Raw genomic sequence first — 22,995 nt, 5'->3', positions numbered from 1 at the left:
TGAGTCTAAAGAAATAATGGCCTAGGTTCTAGGTGTTTCCTAGGTGTGGTTCTCGGGTGGCACCCACGTGTGCTTTTGCTTCTTGTTCTTAGGTTTCTGTGAGACTCCTGTGGATTCTCGAACTACCCACTGGTGTGTGTTAGCCTGCTTGTTCTCGCAGTCAAAAGACCCTGCCCCAGACATTGACCATAGGAGAACCTCCTTCTGCAGACAATGGAACCTTGAAAAATCCATCCTTACCCTCACCCCGTTGTTCCTAATCTGCCCACCTCACAGGAATCCCAAAGGAACAGAACATGGCTGGGAATGTCCAGAGCTTGAGGATTTGAAGTTCACCAGCAGGGCTGAGAGCTAGCTCTTCACACTCATACCCACGAGGCTGGAGATCTTCTATCCCCTCAAGGAGGGGAACATTATTGAATGTTCTCAAGTCATGAATGGTTATCTACCAACAGTGCTGGGTAGCCAGTCTCCCTCCCGTCTACTTACAGCCCCAAAACTGGCCAGGATGGCCATGCCACCCAATTCTCAGTCCCATTCTTTGGAAATAAAAGAGCAAAAGAAAGAAAGGTGAGAATTAATTGTAGGGGGTGGGCATATCAGAAGAATATTTCTGATTGTGGCTCAGTGGAGAAAAGAGGGCTTGAATGTGATCTGAGTCAGCACGGGGAATTTTCCGAATGCCCTAGGATTCCCACGGAGCCCCCAGCCGACCTTCAGGGCCCATTTCCCGGAGCAGCTTTTCTCAGATTGGGACTGAAGGGTGGAGAGAAATTGGACGTGCACGCACAAGAAGAAAGGCATTCCCTGTGGAGAAAGTAGCAGGATGGAGGGCGCGGGGAGGATCAGCATGCTATCTAGATGGAGAACTAAGGACAGGAAGGTAAACTGAGGCTAAGTCCTGTCGTGCTCTGTGGGCGGGCAAAGTGGGCATCAGAGTTACAGGAAAAGGAGAGGGATTCACCAGAGGCCCTGGGGGGAAGGACTAGGCTTTGTAAAGACTGGAGTGAGGAAGTTGGAGGCCTGGTGAAAGGTGTCGTTTTAATAAAAGGACGCCAAGACCAGGGCAGATGAGTGACTAAAATGGGCCATGGAAGGAGGCAGTCTGAGCTACTCTTGGAGGTTGCTTGCTTGTGTCTTGGAAGGGGGACAGTGCCTTTGAGAAAAGTGAGACATGCCAGAGGAGGGGGAGGGGATAGAGAAGAGGAGGGAGGGTGATAGGGGAGGGGAGGCCCTTCTTGAATCACTTTAAAAACCTTCCAAGGCTCAACTGACAGAGTTACCATCAGATGTAAACACACTTTGTCTCAGTTAGGGGCAGGCTCAGAAAGACACACTTAGGTCATGGCTAAATTAGACTGAACGTTTCAAGTCTGCACTGGGGGAAGTGTGTTGGTCTATATCTCTAACATGTATGTCACTAAATCCTCGAATGTGCTTGTAATTTGTATAAAAATGTAAAAACAAAAAAACCCCAAACCAAGAAACAACAAAACCAACCCAGCCTCCCTTTTTTCCCCAAGTTATCCTATGGTCTCCAGCCTTGGATTTTTAATTCATGGTGATGATTTTCAAATCAGTTAAAAATCTCCTGCGTATTATCAATTTCTGACTACAAATTAGAAAAATCCAAGCCCTCTGTCTTAGCACCTTGCATCTCCGAAAAGATATTCTTTCCACAATGGCATTTGAAGGATCTCTGGAGGTGACCGACGGGACAGTAATTCTGAGTGAATTTAGAGATTTTAATTACTGTTGTATTTAATTGCAAGTGGGTGCTGTGGAAAAAAAAAAAAAAACTGTCAACAAAGGAAGTAATTATTCCAAAGAATTACATCTGCTCCCCGTTCTCTGTCAAAAATTTCTCTCTAAAAATGTGTTTCTTTAAAAGTAACTCAAAGCAGCTGATGAAATGTAAGACCATGGAAAGTTTCAAATCCCAGAGCAAATTCGGATTCATCAGGGATCATTTGCCAGAGACTTGACTCAATGGCAAAAGACCTCCTCACCGTTCCTCGCATCCCTTCCCTGGGTTTCCTACGTAAGTGAGTTCGGATGCTTGCAGTTTTGTTTCCGAAACTCAGTATTTTCCACTTAAACACTTCCTTTTCATAATACTTCTGGTGTCTCTGGAGTGTTATTACTGTTTGATTTTTCCCTTTTAATAATGACTCTGACTGTGGGTTTTTTTTTTTTTTTTTTTTTTAATTTTAAGAGCGTGGATAGAGCAACACTAACGCTATAGACAAGTCTCTGGAAGAGGAGACAATCCTGTAAAGCTTCCCAGGATGCCTGTGCCACCGGCCAAGGCGGGTGTGCGGGAGGCGGCAGCTCCCAAGATTATTGCCCAGCATCCTCTAGCTTGCTGGGAACCTCAAAGATCAAGCCTGCCCGAGACGTCCCCGGGACCCAATAGATGGGCAGAAGGCGAGGTCAAAACCCGGATTTGGGCTGATGCTCTCTGGAGGACAAAAAGGCAGCCCCCTTATCAGTGAATTTAATGAGCACCTACTGTGTGTGGGGACATGGCCAAATGCTGCAGAAATCCCTGTCTCCAGGGTGTTTACAGTCTATTGAGGAGACGAGGTCTCTAGACCAAAATGATTTAATTATCATCTCCTCAGGCAGGGGTTCCTAGATGATCTCGCTCAATGGAGGGCCTCTTGTTCTTCCCCATCAGAGAACATCATGATTTTCCTTTTTTTTTTTCCATGTTTGGAACACTTTGTCTAACATATGTAATTGTACATTTATTGGCTTACCTGTTTCTTGTCTGTCTTCCCATGCTGAGCTGTAGGAACAATAAGGCGGGGGCCGCGTTTGTGTTGCTATTGCAACTATCGCTACTATCCAGTAACGAGCATGGTACCTGGTGCATAGCAGGTGCTCAATAAATGTTTCTTGAGTGAATGAATGAATGAACGAATGAGTGAATGAAGGAATGAGAAGCTTGGCTGGAGAAAGTCTCATATGCCAAGAGAACATGTTGCAGGCACAGCTAGAAAGAAAGCTGGTTCAAGCCACTATTGACAAGGATAAGCCATTTTCCTCCCCAGAAATGACTCCAAACTGCAGGTGGGTGGGTGTCCCCGTGCCTAGAGGGGTATCCTAACTGAGGACCTCATGGAAACAATAAAGGAATCCAATGAGGGTGACAGAGATGCCATTGAGAAAGAACCACATATATTTTATTCTATATTAATGTAACCGTCCTATAGCCAGGGCTAGAATTTTGATGACAGCCACCACCCCCTCCTCCCTGAGGGGCTGCGCAGAGCCATTGCCCGGTGTGGCTTGAGGAGCAGTCTCTGTTCTCGCCTGATCCAGATTTCTCTTCTCCCAGCTTCTGCCGACCGCCTTCTGAGTCTGGCATGGGTCCTTAAGCTACTCCGCTTGCCTGGGAATCCATCACTTCCTTGTTTTGGGGTCTTTATTACTATTCGCAGAATATTCTCAGTCTCTGAAAATGTGATTGCTCAAATTTCACTTTAAATACCGTCGGTATCAGTTGATATTTATAGAAGTTTTACTTCCCTCTACTCTATGCTGCAAAAAGCGTCCTGCCTGTTAGAATTCTCTATCTGCCTTCTGTGCTTCAGCAACAGCAATGACAGGGTCAACAACAATGGTAACATATAGCCACGGTTTACGTAGCACTTCCTCTGGGGCAGGCATGGTGCTGACTCCTCTCAAGTAACTGATTTGCCGAGGCATGAAGAAGCTGAGGCACAGCATGTGTTAGATGGAGCGGGGTAACTGTGTAACAGGCAAAGCCTTATTTTTTGGTGCTGTTACTGTCCGTGTAATGTGGTGGTCAAGGCTATCCACTGGACCCTGTTATTCGGGGATTCAGGTTCCTTGGAGGTGCCACCCTCCTCTAGGGCATGAGAATCCCCCCTTTGGTCCTCTGAGTCTGGTGGCAGTTGATAAGAGAAAGGAGAGAGGATCAAGCAGAAGGGTTTAGATTCTAAGGCTAGAAGTGAGATATTCCAGCCCTCTGCTCAAACGCCATTGGCCCCCAAAATCAATTCTGTTGCCCCATCTAAATATAAGGGGGCTGGGATGTGCGGTCCTGTTACATGCCCAGGAAGAAGAGGAAATGGTGTTAGTGAGTAGCTAGTTTCTGCCTCCCAAAGGTGAAGTGACTCATAATACAATAAATAACGTGGCTCTGGGACTCACACGCGTGTCAGTTGCAAGCTGTTAACCGCATGTCCGTACTCCATTTCCTCCCTTCATCCCTCAGTTCGTTGTCGCTGTTGTTTATGGCGTTTTGTCTGTATCCTGCACAGCCACACCATGAAGGGAAGGTTATCATCTGCTCTTTGTCAGGAAGACTCCCCTCCTGATCAAGGGCCAGGCTGAAAATGCATTACTGGAAGGGACAGGAACATGGGTGCTGTGACCCGTCCTCTGAGAAACCGTGTGACCTCCCTCTGTTCGTGTCGGCAGCTAGATCCGGGGTGCTGTTCCTGCTGAACCAATTCCTGCCAGATACCATGAGGTCACTTTGAGCAAGGACATTGGACCCCTCTGTGGCCGACCTGCTAATGTACTCTTCGCTGGAGGCCTTTAAATTGCAAGTGTAGTCTCCCCTTGCTACACCTGCGTAATGGGTACAACTTTATTTTACCAGCTCAGCTGTGCAAGATATGTACCTTTAAATATTTCTTGAACTCACGTGGTCATACTTCATTAATTCTAATACATGCCTTTTCATGTGTTAACATCTCTGAAATCCGGTTCTTATGATTGATGGTGTCTCTGAATCTCGATTATTGGCCGGGTGACAGGGCCGATGTAATGGCCTGTGGATGTTTGAACTTGTTCGTCGGCATTTATATTATTGTCCCTTCTGTTGAATTCTATGCATTGTCGGTAGTACCCAGGTTGAGTTTAGTTGCTGTTTGAAATGTTTTCAAAATGATCATCCTGAGTTTCAGGATTGAAATGAAAAGTTAGAGTTGACAGGAAGGTTGGGAAGCAGAGCAGTGGGGTGTAGAGATGGTATTAGTAAAGCAAATATTTGTATTTGGGGAGTCACTGAAAAGCAACAACCTCATGTAAGGTATTAGAGGTAGATTACTACAAGTATTGGAAACTCTGATACATTTTGTTACTGCGTTATGTAAAAAGGCATTGCCTGTTTGTACAGGTGGAACAAGAATGCACCCACATTAAGCCTCTTAGAATGGGTGGCGACATCTTGGAAGGAAGCCTGGAGCCAATAGTGGGACACTTGTAAGAAATGTTTTATCATCAACACAGAGGACAATAGGGTACAGGCAAATATGAACATTGATTCAGCATGGTTAGACTCTGAATGCAAAGATAACTTCTTAATTTATTTTCTTTTTTATGCATACACAAGAGTGACATATAATAAAAGTCTATGTCCCAATAAGTCTAGAAAAAGCTTCTTCAGCAAGCATAAAATACAAATTCTAAGTGATGAGAAAGCATTGTTTCATAGACTAATTGGCATCTTTCTTTCTTAGTGGTACATAAATTAATGATGCATTTTACAATCGATGGCTTCTTAGTATCAATGAAATAGCTGCTTTCCCATTTGAGTTCCCATTCCCTTGGGGATTAGAATTAAATTTCCGTCAGTTCAGCAAACCCCCTCCCCATTTTACATTGTGTTTCCTGGGGCCTTCCACGTGGCCACCACTGAGACCGTGCCTTTGCTGAGCATGATTTTCCATCTGGGCTGGGAGCCACGGAGATGGCCATGGGGGACTCTCTGGAACACGAGGGGTATTTTCCCCCTGTGCACCCTGCGGGGTAGCAGGGCGCTGGGTGGAATTCGCTCCTCCCAACTACTCTTAGGCATGGGGGAGTCCAGCTTCTCTGCTGCACCACGTGGGAATGAGGAACCCCAGCAGCTGCTTGGGCTGCTTCCATGCACCCCTTTTCCATTCTGGCATCTTGCAGCCCCCCTGGCCCTATCCGGGGAAGGGGCACAGGTACCCTCCAGCCGGTGTGGGGTTTGTGATTTTTCCTCTCCCGTCCCCACACGACGAGGGGAAGCAGCGGAGCGGCAGGACCCACTGTTGAAGACCCTCCTAGCCTCCTCTCCAGCTCTCCCCATCCTCCTGGGCTGGGCAACACCTTCTAATCTGGAGAGTCAGCAAGCCTGTCTCCGACCTCACATCCCCCATGTTTTGCAGCTCCTCAGAGGCTTTAGGTTCTAAAACCCAAGCCAAGAACAGACTCGTGGTTCTCCCGACTGTCTGAACAAGGGCCTTGGAGCCCGCAACAGACTAAATAGGAGGAGGATCTGGTACAAAGAAACCCAAGAAAATCCCATTGGCGAACCTGTAAAAATTATTACCCGATTGTCAATTCTCGCTGTGGTTACCCTTTCGCCTTTATTTTAACGTGTTCGTGTGGGTCCATTTCTCACGTTGTTGATTTTCTGCTCTCCGTCTTAGGAGCCTGCCGCCCCATTCCAACGATGCCTCAGATTTGTTGTTTCTAATTACCACGGAAACCAGGGTGAAGGGACAGCCACTGTCTTCCTTCTCCTCCTCCTCCTCCTTCAATTGTTAGAAAGTTTATAACCTTTGTTCCATTCTAGAGAGTCGGTAACATGCAGACGAGTTAGAAGGAAGGAAAGAAAATCATGCAGAACCTCACTGTTCTAAGACATCCGATGGTTGGTGACATTTTGTTGTTTCTCCTTCGAGTTGGTTTTTAGCGCTTACGTAGCTTGTGAATATTTTTATGTGGCTGACCTCACATCAGACATAAAACCGTAGATCCTGCTTAGTTCATTCAACACGATGGCTGAGTCTTTTTCCTTATGATCATAAAGTCTTCAGAAATGTTAAACGTAGCAGTTTATGTAACCGTATCGCTGGTGTTGAGCATTTAGCCTCTCCCCATCGTCATTATAAATAAACAATATCACTGTGATGACATCTTTGTGCACGAAAGTTTCCCCACAGTTATGAATGTTTTCTTGAGATAGACTCCCCAGAGTTGGGATCACTTGTAAGACTACCATTCTAGAAAAAAGGATTTCCCTAAGTGTCCTCTCTCCCCATTTATCAGTTGTTAGACTCACACCCATCTGTGGGTAGTACGTGCTGTTTGCCTAGGAGTTTTCCACAAGATGCTTTTTTTTTTTCCTCTCCCTCTTTAGCTTCTATGGATCTTGATGGCTTTTTTCTGGCATCATTACAACGATTTGGCATTTATCCACAGAAGGAGATGTACCGTACCTACAAGTACAAGTCTGACTCAAATAGCTACTTCTAAAGTTTTAGTGTCTTAACCAAAGCTGTTGACAGACAACCTGTGGCATTAGAACGAGAGGATTATGTGGGACATAAAAGTGACTCTGAAAGTTATGTAACGGATTTTGTTTTAAACAAACCCCCGGTGCCGATACGTAAAAAGCATTGTCCTCTCCAAGTAGCCACTCTAAGTGGTTGAGCAGTTGTTCCAGAGATGTGTCATCACTCAAGATGTTCTCAGGCCTCCTCTCTTGAAACTGCTGTCAGAGTCTTTTGAATATCCTCAAGGAAGAAAAAAAAAAAGCTTAGTCCTTTGAGGAAGAATCTCTTGAGCCTTTCTGTGGTATTCAGAGTAAAGTCTGAGTGGACGGTGGAGTAGGTGAGCAGATGGGCAAGATCAATAAAACACCCAATGGACTGCTATCAAGCAATTAGGCTGATTTTTTGGGGGGAGTGGCTAGTAAGTAGCACAGTGTATGAAGACAATTCTCCAAGAGAAAAGAATTATATTGTAAGCCACATCCTTGGGACCTATGGATCAGCCATGTTGATGCCAGGTGGAGGCATGATATATACTCCCAAGTGGGGACATTTGTACTTAACCTCAGCTCATTACTTACCAGTGATATCCTTTAAATTAAAATATTTACATATATTTTTAAAAAAAATCTGAGATCAAGAAGAAAAAATAAAATGAATGTATTGAAATGCATAGGCTTGATTAATTTTAACACTCCAGGGAGGACTCTGCCTCTTTTAAAACAATGCCATTTTATTCATTTAAAATAATACAGACTCATCCCAGAGAATTTGGAAAATCCAGGAATTTCATATCTTAGAGATATTCCCTCATAATATCTTGAGGTACAAATACCTTAGATTGGGTTCCCTGGACACAGACCCGCAGACAAAAGGTGCATGCTGAATGTTTCCTAGGGAGACTCCCCTGTAAGAAAGGGAGGGAGACCTACGCAGAGGGAGAATCTGCCTCCAAATGGGGTTGCCACTGAGACCCGGCTCATCTGTGGGGGAGCCCGAGCAGGACTGGCCTTTCACAGTGGTTCCAAATTAAGGTAAGTGGGCAAGCCTTTGTATTCCCTGCATCAGCAAGTCACTGGACCCCCTGGAGGGGTTAATTTTGGATGAGTCCACTTCCTAGGGCCCAGAACAATTCCCAGTGAGGGGTGCAGCTGTGAGCTATCAGTGGGGAGGGATCTGGGCTCCAAAGAAGGGATTTGGGTGAAGACAGCATTATCCACTACATTACGTCAACATTGGGATCCACAAGGGACACACAACCTCACAGCCGACTTTTCTACTTAACATTCTTTGCTGAATCTTCCCCCTTTCGTGGACTTCCTTTTGAAAACATTTTAAGTAGCTGCCTAGTTTATCGTGCGGAAATATCATTTATTTAACCATTCTCTGCTTGTTGAAGAGTTAATTTTGAACAAAATTTGCACTGTGATGAACAATGTCGCGATGAACACGTTTGTGTCTCTGTGGTGTCCACCGTAATAATAAAAGAGCCTGTGGATAATTGACTGCTTCTTCCTGACCAGGGCAGGCTAATATTTTTCTTGCTTTCCTCGTGGAGTTTTTATGACAAATAAATGAGTGGGCGCCTGGGTGGCTCAGTCGGTTAAGTGTCTGCCTTCGGCTCAGGTCATGATCCCGGGGTCCTGGAATTGAGCCCAGCATCCTGGGAGCAGGGAGTCTGCTTGCTTCTCCCTCTGCCTCTGCCTGCCACTCCCCCTGCTTGTACTCTCTCTCTGTCAAATAAAAAATAAAAAAATCTTTAAAAAAAAAAAAGAAAAATGAGCAAATGCATATAGAGATGTTACATTTAATAACTCGTTTAGGCCACGTCCCAGGTCTGTGATGCAAAGATGGTCCTCATCTCCATTCTGTAGGTGAGGATGCCAAGGCACAGAGAGGTTGAATACTTCTTGCAAAGTTGCCCAGCTGGTGAGGCGACAGACACTATGAATCCAGAGGGTGAGCAATTAATACACTGTACTACTTCTCTTCGCCTGTTGTATTCTGGTGATTTTCCTGAACTCACATCCCTAGAAGGAAAATCCCAGGGTCAAAGGGTTTGCTTTATTTTAAAGCTCATGATAAGAATTGCCAGATTATCTTCCAGAAGTGGTGTGTACTTCCACCCGCAGAGAGTATGAGGGTTTATTTCACCGGAGTCAACCCTGAAGAACCTAAGTCTTTAGAACCATGATACGGAACTAGTAATCTGTCTCTTTGTCTTCCATCATGCGTTATGAACATCGGTTGTTCTTAAGCAGAAGGCTTTCTTTTCTTTTCTTTTTTTATCAGCAGGCACAATTATCTCAGGATCATCCTGTAAGCGTTGACTAAACTGTGCCATCTACATTTCAAAGAAGAATTTTTCGTTTGTGGAATGGACGCATGAATGAGGGCAGGGACATTGAGCATGGACCGGCCACCCTGCACTGGGAGCTGTGTGAGTGAAGCATGTGAGTGAAAACCTTGAAGAATAAAGTCCTCCCCAACATAGGGGAGTGGTTTTTGACAACTGAAACACTTTCCAAAAATTCTTCACTAGGGTCTTTCTTAGCCCCAGTTGAATTGCCTACTTTATAAACATTGAACACACTTTGCCAGCTGGACTCTATCATGTGCTTGGAAACATCAACTTTTAATGCTGGAAAAAAACCTTTGGGGTCATCTAGCCCCACCCCTTATTTCAAGGAGGAGGAGCATGCACCAGCCCCCTGGGGGCATTTCCCTCTTCCGGGGGTAGGGTTGTGGGAGCTGGGGTTCTGTCATCTTTCATTCATGGTCAGAAGAGCCCTTCAGAAATGTCTTAGATGACACCAGAGTTATTTTGCATTATTTTAGCAGCGACTTAGACTGATCTCAACCTTAAATACCTTGCTATGTAGTTTGTATCTGAATTCTGAAGGGTTTCTTTGGAAAACCAAGAAGTTTTTCCCTCAACATTTGACCTTTGGCACTGTATCGAACCTCTCCAAGTTCATTTCTGACCATCTCCTCTTCCACCTCAGTTCTTGTGAGGCTTGAATGAGCCAAAGGATGTAAAATTCTTCATAAAATACTTCCACAGAGTGAGCCCTCAGTAAATATTGGCTTCAACTCCCTTCCCTAGCCCCATGTCCCCCACGCTTTCTACTCCCTGGAATGGTGTATAATTGTGGGACCTTCCTGAGCCTCAGGATCCTCATCTGAAAAAAATGCAGATTATGCGTTACTATATATTCGCTACACAGGGTTTTAGTGGGGGGGGGGATCAAATGAGGAAGAGTGTGAAGCAACTAGAACAGCACCTGGCAGTGCAGACAGTCAATAATCAGTAGTTGTGATTACCTCGACGCCTGTACTATGCCATTAATATTAGTAGGCTCATATGTTGGTTGTTTAATGGGATGGACTGTCTATGGATCCTGTGCATTTTATTAATTTTCAGTCCTGCTGTATTTAGATAAAGGATGGAATCTGTATAGAATCTACATAGAAAGAGTATAATATTTAGATTTTAGGCAGTAAGTATTCATTTCAGTCCAGCTGTCTTCAACTTCTGTGTTTCTCTTCTCTTTATTTCTTCCCTCCTGTTCTCACACTCTTCCTCTTTTCTTTTTTTTCTCTTGATGATACCTGAAGTATGCTTTTCCTGATGATTTAGTATGAAGGATGATTTGTGATGAGTCGTTGAAATGACTGTCACCACACCACCACCAATCTGATGGATTGGTCCTCCTGGCCTCTGGCAACCTTTAGCAGTGCTGACCCCTCGCTTCCTGAGGGCTTAGGGACGTGACTTCCTCCTTTCTTCCTGTTTTGCCTGTCCTCCAATCCCTGAGGGTTTCTTCCTCTTCCTTGGCCTTCCACAGAAGTTCTGAAGTTCCCCTAAGTTTCACGTGCAAGCATCTTCTTTACTCATTTCCCACTTTTTTTCTGAGCGATCATTATTGTATTGAATCCCAAATCTGTGCCTCTGACCTTGATGGCTCAGTAGTGTCTGTGGTTGGACACCTCCTCTCGGGTATGCCTCTGGCAAGTCAAGCTCAGTGTGTAGAGAACAGAACCCATCATCACTTTCCCCCAAACCAACTCCAACTCCAACTCTTAACCACCATGCGACAATGAGTACAAAAATGGTCAGTCCAGGTGGCACCGTAGAGTGAATAAATTAAATATTTTGCCTTTTCTGAGAGAACTCTCTCTCACTTTTCAAATGTCATCTTCCCTATGAAGACTTGGTGAACGTTCAACCAATCATTCTCTATTCCGTGCTCTCTGTGCATTCCTAGAGCATTTATTTTCTTCTATTGTTAGGCTCCATTTATGTTTCTTTTCTTCTGGACCAGGCAGGAGTCAATAAACTTTTTTGGTAAAGGGCCAGAGAGTAAATACTTTAGGTTTTGTGGGCCATCTGATTTCTGCTACAACTACTCAACTCTGCAGTTAGCGTGTGAAATTGGCCATAGACAAAATATCAATGAATTCAGTGTGGCTGTGTTCCAATAAAACTTTATTTACCAAAACAAGCAGCATGGGCTGGATTTGACCCACTGCCTGTGTTCTAGGCTTTGAATTCTTGAAGGGTTGCTTCATAAGAACTTAAAGTTTAGAGATCCTTCCACCAGCCAGAATCTGCTAGAGGCCTGAAGATCCAAAGTCAGGTAGAGCTTGGTCCCTGACCTCAAGGAGCTCACATGGTGTGATGGGGCTGCAGTAACAAAGTCCCATCAACTGGGAATTTTATTGTTTCATCGTTTTGGAGGCTAGAAGTCCAAAATCAAGGTACTGGCAGGGCTGGGCTCCTTTGGAGAGCTGGAAGAGAATCTGTTCCATGCCTCCCTGTAGCCTCTGGTGGTTTGCCGGGGATCTTCAGTGGTCCCTGGCTTGTAGATACCTCACTCTGACCTTCCACCATCACGTGGCATTTTCCCTGAGTCTCTCACAGTCTTCCTTCTGTTTAAGTCTGCCTCTAGGTACTGGGGGTTAGTTCTTCCACATATCATCTTTGGAGACCACCATTCCAACCCACAACATGGTGTATGTGTTTACTGTGTGTATGCCAAGGGCACTGAGGTGAGGGAGAGTCACCCTACAGATGGCGGGAGGGGAAGAGAGAGAGGGCACACAAAAACCCAGCACATCTGGCCAGAAGGCTGACTTGGGTTTTGCTCGACTGCAGAAAAAGGAAAGAGAAATCCAGGCTGAAGAGCTTGAGCAGACAAGCAAGGTCAGGACCGGAAGGAGCGCCTGCTGAATCCTAATCCTGGTGCAGCTACTCAGTGCTGAGGTGGGCAGCTGGGGGCTCACGTGGACGCCAGGAAGAGAAGCGGGAACAGTCCTCACTGTGTGCAACTTTGGACCATGTTCGCGGAGTGAAGGAGCTAATGAAGTTGCAGTGAAAGATTGTGGCTCATTGGCAGCTAGGAGCCCCTTCTTATTCCAGGACAGGGGACTCGCCTGGTGCTCCAAGTGCTCGCTAGCATCTGGCCTGTTACCCTGAAACTCCTCCTTTCACCCACGTTGGCTGGGTTCACAGCTCATTTTTGTGCCGCTGTGTGTACTAGAAGGACCGAAGGGTGATACAGCGGGAGGTCTAACTCACAAGCCAATGTTCTCCGATGGAAATTGGCAGCGTGTGTACTGCTCAGGAATAAAAGTGACCAGCACTTGTGGGATGCCTACTCAGCACCAGGCATTGTTCTAAGCATTCTATAGTAACGCCTTTAATCCGCACATGCCTCCACAAGATGCCGTGAGCTCCAATTATTCCTGAAGCAAGTGAGGCTCAGAGCGGTGAACTGGCCCAGCACAACCTAGCTGGTGAATGACTGGCCTGTGGCCCCTCGGCAATCCTGCCTCACAGCCTGCTCTATCTCTCCTCCTCTGTCTGGCCGTGCTTGTCTGTCTGGGGCCCATCCTGGGTCCTTCAACCCGCTTCTGTTGGCCTCCACTCTCCATCAATTGATGTCTCCCATTCTGATTCTCTTCTGCCTCCCTCTTCCTCTTTCCTCCCTTATTCTCATGCATCTGCACCCCCAACACACACACTTTTGGGCCCCTCCTTCACTCTCTCTACATTGGTTTTCTGGTCTTGGCTACTTTTGTTGTGAGCCGTAGATGCCCATTGTAAAGGACTCTTCATTTTTCTCAACAGTACCCCGTGCTTACCAGATGCACGTAAAACGCAGCCCCCACTGATCTTAAAGCTAACCCACCCCCTGTTCAGGGGGCGGCTGGAGGATGGACAATGGGTCCCATGTTCAAGTCCAAAACCATGCAAGGCGCTATAACCACCCATAGTCCATTGAAGAGGATTATAGACATGCTCAGGGTAATCAGCTTGGAGAACAGAGTGTACAACACGCTCCCAGGTCTTGTGCTAGGAGCCTAATTTTCTGCATTACTGTTATTCTGACACATTATACTTGTCTGACTTTACCAGGATATATTGTTTGGGACTGAAGCTTGAACACAGTTTCCTAAATGCGCGATTTCGGATTCTACCCTGGGAATGACTTTAGAGACAGCTTGCAGCAAACACCCAGCAGCGGTTCGCTGGAGGAAAGGCCGTGAACTTTGTACTGAGGGGAGCTTTGGAATTTTAGAGGAGTGAGTCTGGAGAGGAATTCTGGGATGGTGGTGGGCGGGAGGAGTGGTGGACAATGGGGCTATTTTCACAGTCATTACACTAGATTAACTTAGCTTTTTCCTATAAAGAGTCCTTGAGGTGCCCCAGTGCTCTTTTCGGGTAACTTTCTTGGATAGAAAATAAACAGAGGGCTTTTGGCTCCCGACCACCACTATACCTACAGAAAGCAGCTTTTTAGAACTTGCAAGCTGCTTACGTGTGCCTGAGTGTGCGTGTTTGGCAGGATTTTTCTGGAGTGGCATGAAGCACTACTTTTAATTCCCATGGATGCTGCTTGTTCCTCAGAATGGAAAATGTTCTATTTTTGGCCACAAGAATATTTCTGAGGGAGAAAAAAAAAATTAAACAAAGCACGGCAACCAGTTCATGGATGGAGTTTTGCGAGTCTGAAGAAGTTTTAAGAGTTTAATGTGCTTGGGGGAGGAGGAGAGGGCCCTTGGATGCACTGGTCGTGGCGTGGTGATAAGAGGGACTGTTCCCTGTGGATTCCCTGGGTCCGATGGGAAGGCTCCGGGCAGGGGTGGCCTGGGCGGGTGGGCCTAGCCTGTGGCAGGCTGATTGGCTGATGCAGAGAAAAATGCCTTTTTTTCCCCCTAAAGATTTTATTTATTTATTTGACTCAGAGAGAGAAAGAACGTTCAAGCAGGGGGAGCAGCAGAGGCCGAGGGGGAAGCAGATTCCCCGTTGAGCTGGAAGCCCGATGCGGGGCTCGATCCCAGGACCCTGGGGCCATGACTGAGCCGAAGGCAGACATTTAACCGACTGAGCCACCCAGCTGTCCCAGAAAAATGCCTTTTGTACCCAAAAAGGGAGAACACTCCGAGACAGGCGTCCTTTGCCCACCCCAAACCTATCTTGGATGGTAAGGTAATCTCCTCCAAAGCGAGGCGGCCCTATGGGCACCCCTGCCTCAGGGTTACAGTTGGCCACCAGCCTTTTAGTGGAAGGACGTCCAGGGGCAGACTTCCAGCAGAGTCTGATCTCAAGGCCAATCTGCGGGACCAGCTACATGGTGAACTCAACCTTTTTTGGCCCTTTCCTCCACCAGACACCTGCCCAGGAGACTGCTCGGTGCTGCCGTGACCTCACTGGCAGCTGCTTGATATCCTTGCTATGAAAAACGAGAAAGCAGACAAGCATGCAACTCTGGGGGTGGGGCGTGGGGGGCAACCAGCAACCCTTGGGGAACATCGCCCGTCGAAGCATCTTTTCTCGGGAAGCCGGAGCCGAGCCGGCGCGGCCCAGGGGCCCACGGGAGCATCTTGAAGGGGACTGGGCGTTTTTTGTAGATGCGATCGGGGTGCCTGGGAGGAGCGACCACAGACATGGAAATGGAGCTGGGCTCTGCTGGCTCTGATTGAGAAACCCAGGCTGGGTTGGGGGGATCCCTGTAATCTGATGCTGGCAGCGAACGGGGTGGGGTTCTGTGAGTGGGCCTGGGATCTTCTCTCCCCATCCCGCTGTTGAAATCGTCTTGAACTCCTGCCATCTGCTTCAAACCCAGCCCCCAGGTGTGTCTGGGTAGCACTTGATCCTCGGTGGGAAGGGCTGTTGTCGACAACTCTCATGAAGAGAGGCCCCACCTTCCTGTGACAAAACGAGTTGCTGGCCAAGGGGGCCTGATATCACTCGTTCTTGAAGCCACGCACCCCCAAGGAGCCCTGCTCTTGACATCAGCTCAGAGGCGATGCCTGTGACCTTGCAAAGTTTTCTTCTCGGCTACTGTCTTTAGAAATCTGCACTCAAGATGGAGGAACTTGCATCGTGCTGGGTCAGAAATATATGCAGACGCTGCAGGGCACCTTTACTCAGAGCCAGCTGGATTTCTCCTGCCTTTATGCTCATTTATTCAACACGGATGTACCGAGTGCCCGGTATGTGCCGGGCAGGGGGGTGACCATGAGAGACAGTCTCTGCTGATGGTAGGGGAGACAGACAACACACAATCATAGTCCCATCCTGGCAGTGCTGGGCAGGAAAAGAACAGGGTCCTGAGAGACAGAATAAGGGTAGGTATGCTTTAGAAAGGATGGGTAGGGGTGACCATTGTGGGAGGGTTAACTTTAAGTTAAAATCAAAGGAAGAAGCCAGTCGTGTGGAGAAAGGGGGAGATGGATGGGATTTTCTGGCCATAGGAAGAGCAAGTGCAAACGCCCTGAGGTGCGAAAGCTGAGCATGTCTAGAGAAGCTCACAACACCGAGATGAATTGGGGCAAAGCTAGTGCGGGTGGGAAAGGCTTGAGATGAACTTGGGGAGTTAGCCATTGGGCTGGAGCATGGAGCACTTGTAGGCCAGAAAAGGAGCTTCAATTTTATCCTCGAAGTGTTGGAAAGCCTCTGGAGAGCTTGAAGCAGGGGCATGACATGATCTCTCTTCACTTTTGAAAGAACATCAGCTGCAATGAGGTAAATGGATGGGGACATCCAGCTGATGTCATGCCAGAGGGGACTGGCAGCAACTCCTTCCCATCTGCATTCATTCCGGTCTCCTTCCGTGTCTTGCCTTCCCCACCACTGTTTTCTGATGGGGAAGCTACCCTTCCTATATAACGAGTGCCCCATGCAGAACTGGTTGAGACTTTTACCCAGTTCTTTGAAGTCAACCATCCCACTTGGTTGTCTCAGTAAGCCAGTGAAGGACACAGGGACCTTAGGATGTTGTCCCCATCTGATAGATAACAGAGCTTCTAGAGGTTCTAGAAAGTTCCTCGAAGGGCCAGGTTCTTGCATTCCCCATCCAAGGCTCTCTGCTTCTCCATGCACCCTACTACAACCTGAGTTGACCTTTTGGTTTTTTACTGTCACTCCGGCTTACACATTGTGTTTGAAAATCATTTTCAAAAAGGTGAAATTTTGACTTTCAGAGAAACATAAAAGGAACACGGCCAAAGATTTTATTTAACTCATTTAATTAATGAAGGGACCGTGTTACGGCCTGCTCAAAAACTATCTAAGAAACGAGGGTCTTTACAGGCAATTTAATAAAGAAATGTAAGGATAGGATCACTGAGTTAAATATAAACCGGTTAATGTTCAATAGGCCATAAACCTTATGGGTTATCTGTCCCACTGGGCAGAAATTATTTGCATCCCTTCCAGACAAAGATCTGTAAGACAACAGGTAACTTCACTAAGTCAGGGACATTTAAGTCAATAGAAACAATGAATGAGCTAAGTGCATTGCCCTAGAAAAGGGGCCCTGGGTGGCCTTGGGAAGATATACAACCCCTCCCCCCTTTTTTGCTTTATTTCTAAGTTTTGGCTATTTGTTTTTGAGATTTTATTTATTCATTTATTTTAGAGAGAAAGAGATTGAGTGCACAAGCAGGGGGAGGGGCAGAGGGAGGGAACCTCAAGCAGACGCCCTGCTGAGCGTGGAGCCCAACGTGGGGTCCAATCCCAGGATCCTGAGATCACAACTTGAGCTGAAACCAAGAGTCGGACGGAGCCACCCAGGCGCCCCAAGTGTTGGCTATTTTTATGACACTGTTTCTTAGAACAGTGATCGCTAAGTACCATGACTATGTTACGAAGTTCATGGAAAGCCAAGAGAGGGAATTCAAAATAATTAAGAAATTGATCCAGTCCAAAGCAACCATACCTCCCCCAGAATTGGGAGCTGGGATCCAGTCATTTATTAGACACACATGGAGCCCTGACCGCGGATGTGCAGAAGTCTGCGGAGCCTGTGGGAGCAAAACGCTTCACCCAGAAGAGCTCCTGCCCTGTGGACCTCACGGTCTAGACAGGGAGACAGACACGCAAATGGACACGTTCCAGTTCATCCCGGGCAGGCCCGGGCAGAGGTGTGGGGGCTGTGCGGGCTCCGGGGTGGGGCGGGGGTGTGTGTCGGGGGCACTTCCCAGAGGAGGTGCATTTGAGCCGGGTCTTAAAGGGTGGGAAAGAATTGCCAAGTTGAGAAGGGTGAAGGGAGAGCCATTCAGGCAGGCTCTCAGCCACTGGCCAGATACATAGCCGGGATGTGCATAAAGACTCCTCTTTTTGGTTATGGCAGATTTAAGTTTTTCTCCTCGATTCTCACCGCTAGTTCCAGAATTCTAAGTGTAGGGAGGGGAGGGTGGTGGAAAAGTGAAGGAGAAGTTGGAGTCTCTTGGGCAAGCTTGCAAAATTTTCTTTAAATATTAGGTCAAATTCTCTATAAAAACCCTATTTAAAACTTTTGAAAGACTTTGAAGTCCCAGAGAAGCAGGAAGTTAATTAGAGAGGCTTTGATATCTTAGGGTATGTTTTAACAGCTGCTTAGGACAGTTTAAACAGTAAGAACTTATGTGGTTTGGGATGCGGCTGTGATAGTCAGCCCTGGTCAGAGTGAAGTATCACCATGTCAGACAGCAACAGCAGTTGGCTTTAATTTTAGAAAGAGTTCAAGCCAAAATGTTCTCTAAAACCCAAGAGAGGAACTTCTAAAGAGGAAGATTGCTCCAAGAGAATGTGTTTGGGGGTAAAAGATGAATTGAGTAGGGAACAAATGATCCTAACTTGGTTCTTGGAAGTGCACAAGACATGTCCATTTCTGAAGAATTCCCTGAAGGTGGGTTTAGCTAAGAATGTAGGTTGGCAGTTGCCATTTGTAGTGGAGTCCCAATGGGGTGGATTAGCATCTGTAAGGAGCACCCGAATAACACAAGGGGTGTCCAACCCATTTACATTTTCTGGGGACTGCCATTGTGCATGAATTAACACTTACTTTGTTTCCCTCCTTATTTCCTCAGCTCCTGCCCCTAATCAGATCTCCTCCAAGCTGGAGAAAGAGAAGATTGAAGAACCCTCTGAAGGGCAATAGGAGCTGCCTGTGGAGAGGATTTCAAGAGATTCTGGGAAGCCCTATGTGCTGCTGGTGGTGATGATGATGGTGGTGGTGGTGGTGGAGGTCGTGGTGGTGGTGATGATGATGAGGAGGATGATGCTAGCGAGCCTGGGGAGAGCCAACTGGCTGAGTGTTTGACACCCATTCTCAAGCAGTAGGATTCTTACTCCTCATTTCACAGAGGGAGTAAGATGGTCTCTTTATCCATCCAGCCACTGAGTCTTCAGCTTCTCTCAAATCCCCTACTTCCTAGCAATGTATACGATAGCACTGCGACCTCTTTTCCCATACCCCCAAATTGACTGAAAACATAAAAATGCTTTGTAGAGAGGTACTTTTGGTAATGAGCCAATCGCGGCCGACAGATGATTGTATCATCCCATTCAAGAGACCAATTTATCTTCCGAAAATGTTGCCTTGGGTATGTTAGGCGAATCTCCCAAGGACCGTCCATTCTCCACAGAATAAAGACCAAATTCCTCTGCCTCGACCTCACATGCTGGGTCACTCTGTGTGTCCCTCTTGGGTTTGGGGCCTCACTGAGCCCCTGCTTGCTGCTGCAGTTGGGGACTGTCTTGTGAAGACTGTTGTTGGTTCCTTAAAAAAAAGTGCCACCACCACATCTTTTCTGGAGAAATGCTTGGACTTATTACTACAACACAATAAACAATAAACTTATTACTAAACACAAAAAACTGCTCAAGACCACATTTTGGCAGCACATACACTCACACTGAATGCATTGAGAAAGGACTGACAGAGATCCTGGCACAAAGATAACATATTTTTTAAAAAGTTCCATTTTTGGGAGAAGTAGCTATGTGAATAACTTGAAGACGGTTAGCTCTGTTGCTGGGATGGCATTTGTACATGAGGAAACTTGATAAAATGTCCATCCACAGACAATAGTCTTCTACCATAGTCAACTTTTCCTCATAAATTACTGCCCTCTCAACCTCAAACTTAAAATTTTTTTTGCAGTAGATACCAATCTTTATATATATATTTATGTATATTACATATTATGTATATATTACATATCTAAAAATCTCTCTCTCTATATTTACTTCTTTAAAGAGGTACATAGGGGAGTAGGGGGGCTGCCAAGCTCAGTGGGGGAAAGGTTACACGAGATGCATAAGGAAAGTTGAGGTAGAAAACATGAAAGGAGTAATGTTTTCTCTTAAAGAACGGGCACTCACCTTACAGGGGACAGGGCTAAGACAAGGTGTTCCAGAACTCAGTGTCGGCCACAAACAGGAGGTAAGAGACACAAAAATAAGAGGTGTGTCAGCTTCTCTTCTGTCCTAGACTTGCTGGCATCCTACCTAGTTCTCAGAGAGCCTTTAGTGCTCACCATCTGTGGGATATTCTCTGGGATCTTCATCTCCTCCAGTATTATAGCTTGTGGCATGCTCAGACTCCCCTGTCTTCTCTACAGAGACAGGTTTTTCTCTAGGTAGTTGCTGCACCAATTGGGATGGAAAATTCTAAGTTTCATGTGTGGTCTGGGGGAAAATCGAGCTTGTTCTTTCCTTTGGGTTTAGGTTTGGCTTTTTCCTGTGTTTATTGGTCTTTGAAGTGCCACCAATAAACTAAATGGATCATATCGACAGTGTGGTGCTGCTTCGAGAAAAGTAGTCTGAATCCTGGGCACTGCAGTGAGCACCCCAGACTTCAGAGCTGATCCCAAATCTCTTGCCTGAGAGCTCACACCAGCAGTGATGTGTTAGCAATCAGCTCATGGGATGACTTGTGGCTCCCCAAAGCTAAAAAGGACAGGTTCTTGCGGATGCAGAAGGATGCTCCACATTTTCCACTCCAACCATTTGATGTAAGAGTTCTAGTGTTTCCAAATTTCCAGCAGATCTTAATCTTCGGGATTCAGGGATGAGAGATCAGAGCTCCCAGAAACTCTTAAGAATTCCCCAAATCCTAAGTTATTCTTCAAATATTTCAACATTCTTCATATTCTTATTGTGATGATGTCTGAGAAAATGTATTTAATAAATAAGAAACATTGATTTAGAGGATTTGCAAGGAGCTTATAACAAATATTCAAAAGTTTGAAAATGCCAGCAAACATTATTGGGCAGTATTTGAATAAGGTAACATTGGATCTCCAAGCAAGGTTAACAGCACGACACAGAATCTCATGTTGAAACTGCCAATTTAAGAACTCATTTTACTTCTGAAATGTTTTATTTTTTGGTGTACTACTCATAGGATTTTTTATAAGTATATATGCACATAAATTTATTAATGTTACTTTTTTTCCCCCCAAACTATCCATCACTGAGAGCAAACAGGACCACGAACACACACTAGAAACATGGCAACCTCAAAACATGGCAACAGCTACAAGCAAGATCAACTGATTGGGTTGGGTTAGCTTCCCCCTTACGTACCCCGGTCCCAGGTCCCTGAGATGTTGGCCTTAACCCTTGGCTGCATGTGTCGGCCATTCTGCTCTCGATCTCTGCTTGATGTCAGTGGATTCCCTCAAATCAGTAGTGTCTCCGTGTTGATTGCTAGGCTTTAGTTCTCTCAGAGTGATTATAATACTTTCCCCCCATGAGCTCAATTTCTTGACCAACTTTTCTTGGAATTTGGGAGTCAGAAAAAACATTATAATTTCTAGGGATATGCTGGGAGGGAATTCCCTCATGGAAACACTAAAGTATTCCAACATTAGTTTCTGTATTCTGTCCACTTCCTTATTACATATCCAGTCTTGGAAAGGATCCCTCTTTCTGGGAGTAATCCAGACACCACCATGGAGATTGAGGAGCTGTCAACGAAAAATATCTCCAGTAGCTGATCTTGGACATCCACAGCAGTGGTGTTTGTGGGGTCTTCCTCCAGCAAAGAACTACTGTAAATCTTGTAAAAGCCAAACTACAACAGTCAAGGGCAATTTCTAACTGGAATGGGTTGGCATACAGCATCTGTCTGGGAGCCTGTGGATCTTTGATGAAGATGGCTGCACTGGGCCATGTTGGAGACTGAGATCTTGGCCACCTCCTTTTCTCATGGAGTGTAGAGTAAGGAGGTAGCGAAGAATAAGAGTGTCAGGCCACCTGAGTTGAAATCCTGCCACTAACTAGTTGCTGAGCAAGTCACTTAGCTTCTCTAGATCTCGGGTTTCTTGTGTGTATTGACCTCACAGAGTGGATGTAAGGATTAAACACAATAATGCAGGTGACAGTGCTTTGACCCATGCCGACTATGAATGAAGGAGAACCTGCTGTTGTGTTTTTCCTTCTAGAGAAGAGCACATGGGATCAGGGAGAGTGCCTCTTAACAGCGCTTCCATTCACTGTTGAGTGGTCTAGGTGCCCGCAGCTACGTAGGGTTCAGAGCCCTCACCATCTGTCTCGTACATTTCTAAAATAGTGTTGCTATGCTTAGGCTGAAGCCCTCGAACCAAATCTAAAAAAATGGTTTCAGGAAAGCCCCTTGGGTTTGATAACCCTTCGTCTTGACAGGGCTTCAAGGGGTAGCTTTGGGTTTAAACACAGTAACAAAGGCATAAGCAGAGGACAGGCTGAAGAGGTCAAGGGTCAGCTCAGATGGCGCAGGCTCCCCCACCCAGGCCAGGCTGCAGGAGGTTTCTGTCCAGGCTCCTCTGGGACCTTCTGGGATGTGGGTGCAGGTTTTGTAAGAGAAATGGCCACCTGTAGGGAATTTGTTTTTCTGCACCTGTCTCAGAAAGATAGAGGAACTCTCAAATCTGGTCACATAATCTGATGTCAGAGCCCTTTGAGTAGCTTTGTTATAGGACAGTCAGTAAACAATTTGCATTGAAGTATAGCAGAAGGTTCTAGGTTAAGAGTATTATTATAGATTTTAGCACATTTAAGTTTAAAAACCACTTCTTTTACTAGCTGTGTTGACTTTGGATGAGTTACTTATTATCTCTTGTGTTCTGTTTCCTTGGTTATAATATGGGGATCATAATTGTACCTACCTCGTACGGTTATCTTGAGGATTAAATGAAATAATATACATAAAAAGCTCTCAACACAGATCTTGGAACATGGTAAACACTCAAGAAATATTAGCTTTTTAAAGAATTATTATAGTTGAGTCAAGGAGGTATACAAATACTCCTTGACATACTCAAATGTTGCATTCTTGAATAGATCAAAAGGAATGTACTCATACAAAACATAGTATAGAAGGGAGCAAAATGAGTGTAGTTACCCCTGGGGATGTGATTTTCTATTATCCTGGCCTGTGTTCTCACAGTGGAG

The sequence above is a fragment of the Halichoerus grypus genome, chromosome 7, assembly GCF_964656455.1.
Source record: "Halichoerus grypus chromosome 7, mHalGry1.hap1.1, whole genome shotgun sequence".
Lineage (NCBI taxonomy): Eukaryota > Metazoa > Chordata > Mammalia > Carnivora > Phocidae > Halichoerus > Halichoerus grypus.
Note: the sequence above shows the minus strand (reverse complement) of the source record.